Genomic DNA, 11,020 nt, shown 5'->3' on the forward strand with positions numbered 1-11,020 from the left:
TACCACAAAGACGTTGATTTTGTAATCCAACACATTAAAAAAAAAAAAGAAGACTTAGTTTAGGAGTCTCGGAATCTGGAAAGATGACACAGATTTGTATGGAAACATGTCTGATAGTCATTATCAATGTGGCTAATATTGACTGACCCCTGAGGATGAAGAAATTGCGCAGTTGGTATAGTGCTTGCCACACAAACATGAGGACCTGAATTCAAGCCACATAAAAATCATGTACTTGTAATCCCAAAATTGGGACCATAGGGTTGGATCCCTGCAGCTTGCTATCCAGCCAGCCAAGGAGAATCAGTGATTTACAGGCGGGCTTAAAACAACAGGGTGATGGAACAGCTTCTGAGGATTGACCCTCAAAGCTGCTCTTTGGCCTTCACCCATAGGAGCACACATATGGCTGCTTCCATGTACACTATCACATGCACCCAAGGAGCACTCACTGCCCTTCACGTAGTCCTCTATAAAATTCTGTGAATCTGGTAGAATTCTTATGGCTCCTTCCGCAGTGAGGCTCAGGGGAACCCACATGGGACAAGGTCATTGAAACCCAGGTTATCAGTTTCAGAATTCATGTTCTTACTGTATGGAAGAAATGGGGTTCAGGGCTTCTCACGAGTTCAATTTTGGAAAACCATGATGCCTAGGGTATCTGTGTACACTGAGTTGATGGTCTCTCAACTCTCTGGATGGTTTGCTCCTTTTCGAAGACTGGCCGTCCCGCTGCGGGTGTCTTTGCAGTGGCCTTGTCCTCTTCTCCTCAACAATGGGAGTCCACATGGACACTGGGGCCTGCCTGGCTCTCATACCACACACGCGGGGCCTTAGAGTCTCAGAAGACGCCTCCCCTTCACATGGGGACACAATCTCACACTGCAGGGAGACATTCTCACAGGCTGGACGTGTGAGAGGAGCCACTGACTGGGCCAGCCTGCAATGCCAAGAGACGCAAGGTCCAAGTCCTGCTCTTTCCTTTCCTCTCCATGAACGGCAGGTGAGACGCGGTTTCCTGTCACAAGCTCTTTCCTTTCCTCTCCATGAACGGCAGGTGAGCCGCGGTTTCCTGTCACAAGCTCTTTCCTTTCCTCTCCATGAACGGCAGGTGAGACGCGGTTTCCTGTCACAAGCTCTCTTGCGATTGCCCCGACGAACAATCTCACAGCGTCACACTTCGCATTTCGCAGTCTGCGCGTTCCTCTTACCCATCTTGTGTCAAAAGCTCTGAGTTTGTGTTTCTTAAATGGTGCCCTAGCGCCCATGTCTCACCGCGGCTCTCATTCTTAGAAGACTGGGCCTATGGGAGGGGGCTGTCTCAACCTCACTTGTAGTCACTCAGAGCTGGATCACGCATGCGTGTCTACCACCACATACATACATGCCTGTAAGCACGCAAGCAGCAAGTTCCAGTGGAAGGCACGGGGGCTGCTTTGTCTACATCACTCGAACCTTTTACCTTTACAACAGTAATTGTCAACTTTCCCTGTTACATTTTTTCATTTGTAGTCTATGTAAAATTAAGTAATTTTCAACTATATGGAATCCACTAGGCAAGCTACTTGATGGTTTGGTGATATTTATATTTAATATAGGCAGAGGAATTCCCACAACCTGATCCGTTGTGATTAAGCCCTACCAATCAAATATCCTTTGCTTAGTTTCCAATTGAGCTAGGCAAAGGGTCTCTGTAGGCAGAGTTTTCCCATCCCGGGAGCCACTTCCAAATTACCACACTTAGATTAATTATAAATTCTCAGCCAATAAGCTCAGGCTTATTACTAACTAGCTCTTACATTTTAACTTATTTACGCTCTGCCATGTGGCAGTACCCTTATCAGTACGGCACATTCGTCCCCTGCTCCCTCTGTGTCCACTGGAGACTCCTCTGACTCTGCTCTTCCTCTTTCCAGTATCCTCAGTTTGCCTCTCGATCCTGGTCAGCTGTTAACCAGTCGGCTTGTCTAGTAAACCAATCACAGCAACATATATTCACGCAGGGTAAACGAGTACTCCTCAGCAGGTCTCTCTGGGTTCTGGATTCTGGATTCAACTGCATCGTGATACCCAGAGAGACGGATAATGCGACCTCAAAGTTCTCTAAAAGATAAACCATACATGTAAGCGAATTAACCTCAGTGCACTTATTTCAGAAACAAATGAATGGTATCCATCACTTATAGGCAGAAGAGACGCTAGATGAAATCAAATCAAATTAAACAAGTTGCTGAAATCTCCAGATGACAGGGATTATGCTTTTAAGACCTCTAGGAGTCACCAAAACCATGCCCGTGGCATATGAAGACAAAGGTGAAGCAGAAGACAGAGAAACACTGGCTTGTGAAACAGAAACAAAAAGACCTCTCAGCTGGACGGTTTCCTTTGCAGCTAGATCTAGGGGCAACCCTCCTCTGTAGTCTCCTCTCCATGCCCCACCGTGCCAGCTGCACAAACACAGACTCTGGCCTTATGGGAGCAGAAAGACTGCCCACAGCTTCACTCCACCTACTGTCTCAGGATCGTAAGAGGAAGAGCTTCCTCTCGGAGCTGTTTAGGCCCAGCCTGGCTTCTACTGAGCTGCGTGAAGATGACAGGCACTCCTGTGTCACAAAGTCACTGATACAGGGCATAGCATGTGCTGGTTCACTGGCATGGATAATAATAATAATTGGTAATAATATAAGGAGGTATTAGCAAGCAAGAAGGAGAAGGGCAATGCAGCCGGAGAGAGGACTGGCTGTCACATGACACAGCTCACCAAAGCCCGCTGTGAGTCCTCTTCTGCTCCAAACTTGGACAATCTCACCTCTACAAATGCCTCCTCACCCCATGAGTTTTATGGAAATCTCTTAAATCCACCCTCCAGGCTGTGTCACCTCCTCCTGCGTTCCCCGGTGATCACATCCACATCTCTTAACTAAATGCATGCTGTGACGGTTTGAAAGAAAATGCACCTCCAAAAAGGGGTGGCGCTATTAAGAGGTGTGACCTTGTTGCCGAAAGGAAGTATGTCACTTTGGGGGCGGGTTTTGAGGTCTCAAATATGCTCAAGCCATGCCCATTGGACAGACCACTTCCTGTTGCCTGTGGATCAAGACACAGAATTCTCAGCTCTTCCTCCAGCACCAAGCCTGCCTCCACACCACCTGCCCTGATGATAATGGGCTAACCCTCTGAACCTGTAAGTCACCCCCAGCTAAATGTTTTTCTTTATAAGAGTGGCCATGGTCATGGCGTCATTTCAGAGCAACAGAAACTCTAGCTAAGACATGTGTGTAAGAAATATCCCCAGCGCCCCACTCAATGAATCCTGCTGGGAAAACAGCTAGCAAACCCTGAGACCGAGGTGTTTATTATCTAGTTGGATAGAGAAAAAAAATACCCTGGCTATGTAGATTCTTAGCACAGCACAAGTTTATAAAAGGTGAGATCAATGACATAAGCACTTCTGGATAGACTACAGTAATAGCCAAAGTGAGCAAGATGAGATTTACCTTGTATTCTACCCTAATGACCATGGGCACTGGGAAGTCACCAAAGGTTTTGAACCATATGGGTGATACATTCAAAGCATCTACATGAGAATTACCCAGCCATATGGATGGCCAAGCCAGAGCAAGAAGACATGAGATGGTTAAGAGCCAGCTCAGCAACTTAGTTAGGGTACTATTGCTGTGATAAACACCACGACTAAAAGGAGCTTGAGGAGGAAAGAGATTGCTACAGTTCCTCATCACAGTCCATCATCAAAGGGAGGCAGAGCAGGACGCAAGGCAGAAACTGATGCAGAGGTCATGAAAGGGTGCCACTTACTCCCTACAGCTTTCTCTTGCAATCCAGGGCCAACTGCCCTGGGGAGGCACAGTCGCCAATGGACTGGACCCTCCCACATCAATTGCTAATAAAAAAAGATGCTCCACAGGCTTTCTCACAGTCCTATTTGGTGGGGGCATTTTCTTAATTGAAGTTCCCTCTTATCAAACGAATCTAGCCCATGCCAAGTTGATAAAAACAACTAGCCAGGACGCTTGGGGGTCCCTCGCAATAGCTAATGCATGGTGTACAGGGGCTAGATCTGGGATGCTGATGAAAATGCAAAGATGGATATCAGGAATGGACACATTAAGGAGCTGGGGCAGGATAGATTTAGTAAGAGAAGGCTGTCGACCATGCTTCTGAAGACGCCAGGCTGACAGATTGAGGAGTGATGTCAAATGTAAGAAGGGAGTTGGGCCCAGTGCCATATGCCCATCACCCCAGCACTCAGGGTGACTGAGGTAGTAGGATGAAGAGTTTGAAGCCAGGCTGGGCTGTGTGTCAAGACTGTCTCTAGAAACAAACAAACCAAAAATAAAAAGGGTAGAGGAAGGATCGATGATTGGGAGGTCAGGAGCAGATGAAGAAATAAACTCCATTTTATATATAATGTGGTCCTGATAGCCTGATAGATAGGTGGAAATCTTCAAATAGCAGGCTAGAGAAGTTCAACAGGACAGAGATTAGGCATGTCAATCCCTCTGGGTTCCATTACTGCCCAGGAGTGTTTTTTGTATCATTAGATACCTGATCCTAAGTACACCTAGTTCTCTACAGAGGGTTCCCCCAGGAATTCCAATAGATACCCATTTTTACTTCAGCCATACTATAGTAAATATGATTTGGGCATAACACAACTCATTTATCATCTTAAGGTTACTTGATGACTTTCAGTCCCTAGACACTCTCTATTACCTTACAACCCCAGTCTGAGGTTAATAAGCAAGACTTCTTCCTTCCACTTAGACACATTTCTACTAGATTCATCTTTGAGTCTGGTTCAAGTTTTCTGAGTATTTTATTCTTCATCTCTCTATCTGTGATATCCTCAAAATGCATGCCCTAGCCATTGTTACAGCCAAGAAGCCGGACAATGGATGTCCATTGTCCTCTTTATCATTATTAGACCATCTAGCTGCAGTCCTTTCTCACATTAGAATTGGAAAGTGACAGATAAGTTATTTGGATGAAACACTTCCCCCTGCTGCATAGCACTGGGCTGCCATCCAAGCAGGGCCTGAGGGCACGTCTCTAGTTGGCAGATGGCAAGTAACTGGCTTTGTGTAAGTAACTCGAACTGATGGTTACATCCAGTCATTTCACCCGATCCTGGAAACTCTGCCAGCACAGAGAGAAGTCCTACCACAGTCGACAATTAGAAAGCATCCTCGATTGTATGCATGCTGGAAGTTAGAAGTCATCTCTGTAATTATGTATATGCATAAATGTGTATATAGACAATAAAGTGTGTTGTTCTGACAACACAAGCCAGCATTAACTTTTGCTAATTCGTTTGACTATTGCTTTTCAATAAGTCCTAATTTCATATATACAGACTTTATGCCAGACTATAGTTCAAGGAAGATAGTTGTCAAAAGTTATAACACATTCATCATTTCTATATATTGGCTGCACAGAAGACACTGGAATGACTCTTAATTTTTATCATAATCCCATGAGTGCTGCTAATCTTTTATTACAGTGAGACAGTTAAGTAATATGCACAATGCCATACAATTAGCAGACATGGGCTGGGAATCTGAATTTTAGACTATTTGGGGAAGGCTTCTTTCTATCATGGCAATCATCAGGAACTTAAGAGTCTTTGTTAACTGAGTGAATAAATGAAGTACTCTCAAACTTATACCACTAGCCTCAGCGTATTACTGGATTGATTCACAGTCATGACTGTAAGCTTCAGACATGGCATATGTTCCCTAAGTGTAGGTCCATGAAAACTGTATAAAGTTAGAGTTATCTTCAAAAAGTGTAACACTTGGAAAGCAAATGTTACAGGTTGTATACATGCGTTACCAAGGGGCTCCATGCATACAGGACCTCCAGCCTGCACTCTGGTCATCTTCATGGCCACAGATGACTACCGTGTCTCCCAGATTTGAACCTAGATCTAAGCAGGCCACCGCTACCAAGAACCAGCCAGAAGAAATAGAGTAACTTGGATTTGAGCCAGGAATCTCTAACGTGAAGTTTATGGTTTTAGGGAGCTGAGACAAATTGGTAGATTATGAGCGAATCCTGGAACTTGGTCCTAGCGTTGAACCTTGCTGCCCTACTTTTCCTTTAATACATAGGCTACATCCCCACTCTTCCGTCCCTGAGATCTTATGACTGGCCCAAAAGACTGGCAAACACCTTCATCCCATATGCCATGTGCTTTGACATCACGATACCACATAAGTTGTGTGCCATTGGTGTCTGGTCGCTGTTGGCAGTTCCCAGTGTCTCCATGGCAAAATTAGATGGCTACAGAGAATGAGAGACCTTTCATGCCCCACCCAACGGCTCCATCTCTTTACCTCACTTCTCCTTCTAATGAGTAAAAAAAAATCCTCCTATTACAGGTTATCTCTAGAGTTCACTGTCGAGTTCATTTTAATTCTTGCATTCCTGGATGAAATATTCATTCAAAATGAATTGCTATCATGTCAGTCACAGGGCTCAGTGGCTGGCATGGGAATTGTATGTCTTTAATGGCTTCATTCCTCTGAGCATGTTCTTTTTAGAGGTCTCCGTTATGCTGCCATCCTTGGAGAGAACCAATGCAGTCACATACAGGGCCCTCTGCTGCCCAAAGACCTAGGAAGCGAGTCTCAAGTATTTTCAAACTGTAAGCTCTGTCCTGGGTGACTGTGACTGGGAGCCAAGCTCCTAACACAACGCAGACCAGCAGTTATTCTCCTGGGACATCCAGGTGCCAGATAAATTTCTTTTCTGCTCTCAAAATTGAACAGAGATGTACAGTAATTGAATAAAAGAATGTTTAATAATTTCAAATATTGTTCATCCAGGGAGAGAGAGTAGGCTTTAATTAAATGGTGTCATTTAATATACCGTCCAGCAGATACTGTAATTGGGTCCTTTAGTATAGAATGCAGTAATATCTAAGCTTTACTGAAGTGATAATGACACTAATTTAGCCCAGTGGATACATAAACAGCTTGGCTGGCTCTGACACCTCAGCATATTGAACAAAGAGAAAGCTTTGAGCCTGATGTCACACCACTCATAACCAGTCATTTCTTTCTGAAACAAAAGTATTAATCACCCGGACCAAACAAACCCTATTTACACTAAACAGGTGTGATGCTGGGATGTGTGGGGGCATGGGGCTGTTCATTTCCACAGATACAAAGAAAGAAGCGAGCTCTCCAAGGCAGTTGTGAAATTAGATTTCATTTGAGCAAGAAGGATGGCGTTTATTAGCCTTAAAATCTGATATAAATGCAAAGCAGCCCTTACCAGTTTGTTCAAAGAGGGCAGACAATTCTCTGGCATGATGACAGTCGTGTGTTTTAAGTCCTGTCTTTGCTTGATCATTTACAAGGACGTTTTCATTACCAGGCTTGGCTCCCTTTTCCTCATTGCTTAATCTTGAAATGGGATACAGTTAAGGTCCTATTCTCTAGCCATTCTATTTGGTAGTTCTGAACAAAGCAGAAGGAGTGGGGGATGACTCTGTGAAGAATTTAACTGACTCTAAAAGATGAAAAAAAGAACTAATCTCTTAGGGTCTAGAACCACAGATGAATTGCAAAGTAGCCAGAGATTAAATTCCTTTGCTAAATTCTTTGTTTTCAAAGTGGTACCTCCACAGACAGATGGAAAACTTTCATTTCCCTGATTGCAAATGCCTATCAACATGTTTATTTTGGAAAAGAATGAGAACATTGATTATAGCAGTGGTTGGGTGGGTCACAGGACCATAAAAATATAGTGTGGCTCTGTCGCTGGGTGGGGGAGCAGAATTTGCAGTCACTGTGATCCCTTGGGGTGTAACTCCACCTTCATAGACTTTCCAAATCCTGTATCCAGGATTGCTAACAGCGTTTCAGAGCTCCTCCTTGCCCCCTTAGAACTTTGGGAGGGGGCTCCAATTCTAAATGCTGGGAACCATAGCTGGTACCCTTTGAAAGCTGCATGCCAAAAATTCTAAAATCGGATGCAACCAGCCTGTTGTAGCCACAGTTCTACACCTGGGCACCTCCGGAGGCCTTTGGACTGAAAATACTGGTGGTGGGAGCGTGTATGAACTTACCCCTGTCATTAGTCCTTACACAGTGTAGTATGCTATCTGCTTACAGATGATTTGTATCATATTAAGCATTGTAAACAATCTAGAGATGATTGGAAGTATGTGAAAAGGCATACACAGGTTATATGCAACTATGACACCATTTTATTCAGGAGACCAGAATCATCCCTATGTTTTAAGGTTCATGAGAAGTGGGAGTCTCAGGCTATGTCTCTCCACCTGGGACAGCAATGGACAACTAGACACTGCAAACTCAGGAAACCTGGCAGCCGAGCAGTGGCGGATAATGGGGAACCAGCGTGGGTCCTCACAATTAGAGAGCAAACCTCCCGCTAACACAGCTGTACTGTAGAGCTCTCAGGGGCCCCCACACTCACTGCCAACCCGGAGAGACTGTTACACTCTGCTCTCCCAGTCTTCTCCCTCACAGAGCCAAGACTCTGGACTGAGTGACAACCACAAACACTACTGGGCTTTGGACAATTAGAGTCCCTGCTTTGCTTCCCTGACAATTACTCTTCATACCAGGGGCCAAAGCTGTACCCAGAGCACTATTCTGGGCCTGGTCCCCACTGACCTCCCAACTACTAAACCCAGTGACCTCTTTCTAGCCCTTACCCTTCTGGGGAAATTATAGTGGTTGGTCAACTATCGCATTCTGGAATGTTCTCCCCTGGCTATGGAGTATTCATACTGCGGTCGGATGCTGGAGCGAGTGGACAGCTCAGATGTGGTCCAGCCATGGAGCAGTGGACAGCTCAGATGCCGTCCAGCCATGGAGCAGTGGACAGCTCAGATGCGGTCCAGCCGTCCTGTTAGGGTCTTTCATTTCTTGTTGCTTCCTACCTGATAAAAGCACATGCACGGGCACGCAGGAGCCGTCCGGGGACCTTAGCTGCCTCCTTTCTTACCTTCTTTCCCGAAACTTCCTCACTGCACCCCCCTCCCCCAAGACACACAATCATTCATGTGTCTGTGTTCACATCTTCCCAAGTCTGTGCCTTCACCCATCTGTGCCTGTCGTCTCTTTCTCTCTTTTCTTCACGTTCATGGGACCAAGTGTGATTCTCAAACCCCACACACGCCTCTCAGCTCGCCAGCCATGAGCCTGGAAACGCCACGTAGCCCCAATCTTCTCCTTGTACCCGTATTGGCCCTTAGGCTAGAACGCAGCAGTGACGGATACACCATGTATGCTTGCTGCGACGAGTTACATCACTCTTGACACTCAGTCAGGCTGTACTTCATGTCCCCACTGAAATATCCACATGTCTTAAGTACAGTCGATTTAGAAATGACCCTTAGTTATCTGAAGGAAACTTCCTGGGAGTATGCTAACCAGGAGCAACTTTTCCTAAATGACAGGTTCCGGGTGTTTGCTCTAGACGGACAGGCGAAGGCCAAGGGTGGACTTCCCTCAGAACTCCAGTGCTCTCTCTTCTGTCGGCTCCAGGCAGGAGTCTTTTGAATTCTGTTCTGGGCTTCTGGAATGACCCAACAGCCACCGAGCAAGCAAAGATTGCCTTGGCATTTCACCCACGGACCAAATCCCAACCTCCCTCAGGGAGTGCGGGTGCCTAATGCATGCAGCATAAAGATGCCTGTTAAGTCTAATGAAAGGGCTGCTTCAGGAGGCCGCATTTCCTCAGATTCTCCACATTCCCCTGCTCCTTCTCTCAGACACCCACCAGGAGAGAACAGCAGCACACGAGAATGAAAGATGAACAGGGACGGAGCTGCCGTTCCCACCACTGAGAGGACACTTCCAATGCCCCTGCAGCTTGTATGCGACACTGTGTATCACACTGAAAATAAAACTCAAGTTGTCTAGTTAGTAGTTTCCCCAGGCCTGAGTTGATACCAGACCATTCATCAGTGGAGAATGCCCCTGGTTTTGTTGCTGGCCATAGATCCCAGCTAACTATTATGTGATAAGGGAAGCCTTGCATTCATTCTGAGTAAGGGAATTCATTAAATTATTCATTAAATAATCTAAGATACAGATTAAAGGACAGGTTTTTTGTTGTTGTTATATTTGCAAAGAAGTCCAGTCCCCTTGAAAGAAGGAATTGTTTCATTCACACATTGTGTGTGTGTTTGTGTGTTGGTGTATATGTATTTGTGTGTGTGTGTGTGTGCATATGTGCTCACATGTAACAGCATTTGCAAATTGGTTCTCTCCTTTCACCATGTGGGTTCTGGGACTCAAACTCAGGTCATCAGGTTTGATCTCCTGCCAACCTGAGCTATCTTGCTGGTCCAAGAAGTAATTTTAAGTTCACAGTGGACTGGGACGCTCTCTCAAGGCAATAATTTCGAAACAGCTCAATTGACACAGCCTTTTCAAAAGTAATTTGAAAAAATCTAGCTTGTGGTGCCCACACATGACATTATCTCCTTAATGGCACATTTTAAACTTCATTCTTTGAAAAATTGTGTGGGAGAGTTTGGATTGTAGTTCTATGTTCAGATTTTGCTTGAGAGGAGAATTATTGCTGAAATGCTAGGTGGGAAACAAACCTTTAGGTAGCTTCTGGAAAACCAGTTAGTTTGCAGATATCCTTCATGTTGCTTTCTTAGAAGGGCTGCCAATAGAATTCAGAGTGATTGACTTCCACGCTAGGTGCCTGAGCTGAGTCACGGGGAAGGCAATTTGGGGGGTTCCAGTCAATTCAATAGGTGTTTGCTGAATGCATTATTGCACTAGAGAATGAAAGAGGAACAAATTAATCTCCGGTGCCTGGAAGCTGGTCTCGCTAACTTTGTGTGCAGGTCTTACCATCAGTTGCAGAGGAGAAAAGGTTACTGAGAGCCTGCGTGTATTTTTGAGTACGGGGCTTGGCTCAGGTCAGCAGTACTTACAGATTCCGATCCTTTCCCGCCTTGTTTGCTCCCGGCCTACCGTGAGATGAACAACCTTCCTCTGCC

This window comes from Mesocricetus auratus, unplaced genomic scaffold (assembly GCF_017639785.1).
Source record: "Mesocricetus auratus isolate SY011 unplaced genomic scaffold, BCM_Maur_2.0 Super-Scaffold_100048, whole genome shotgun sequence".
NCBI lineage: Eukaryota > Metazoa > Chordata > Mammalia > Rodentia > Cricetidae > Mesocricetus > Mesocricetus auratus.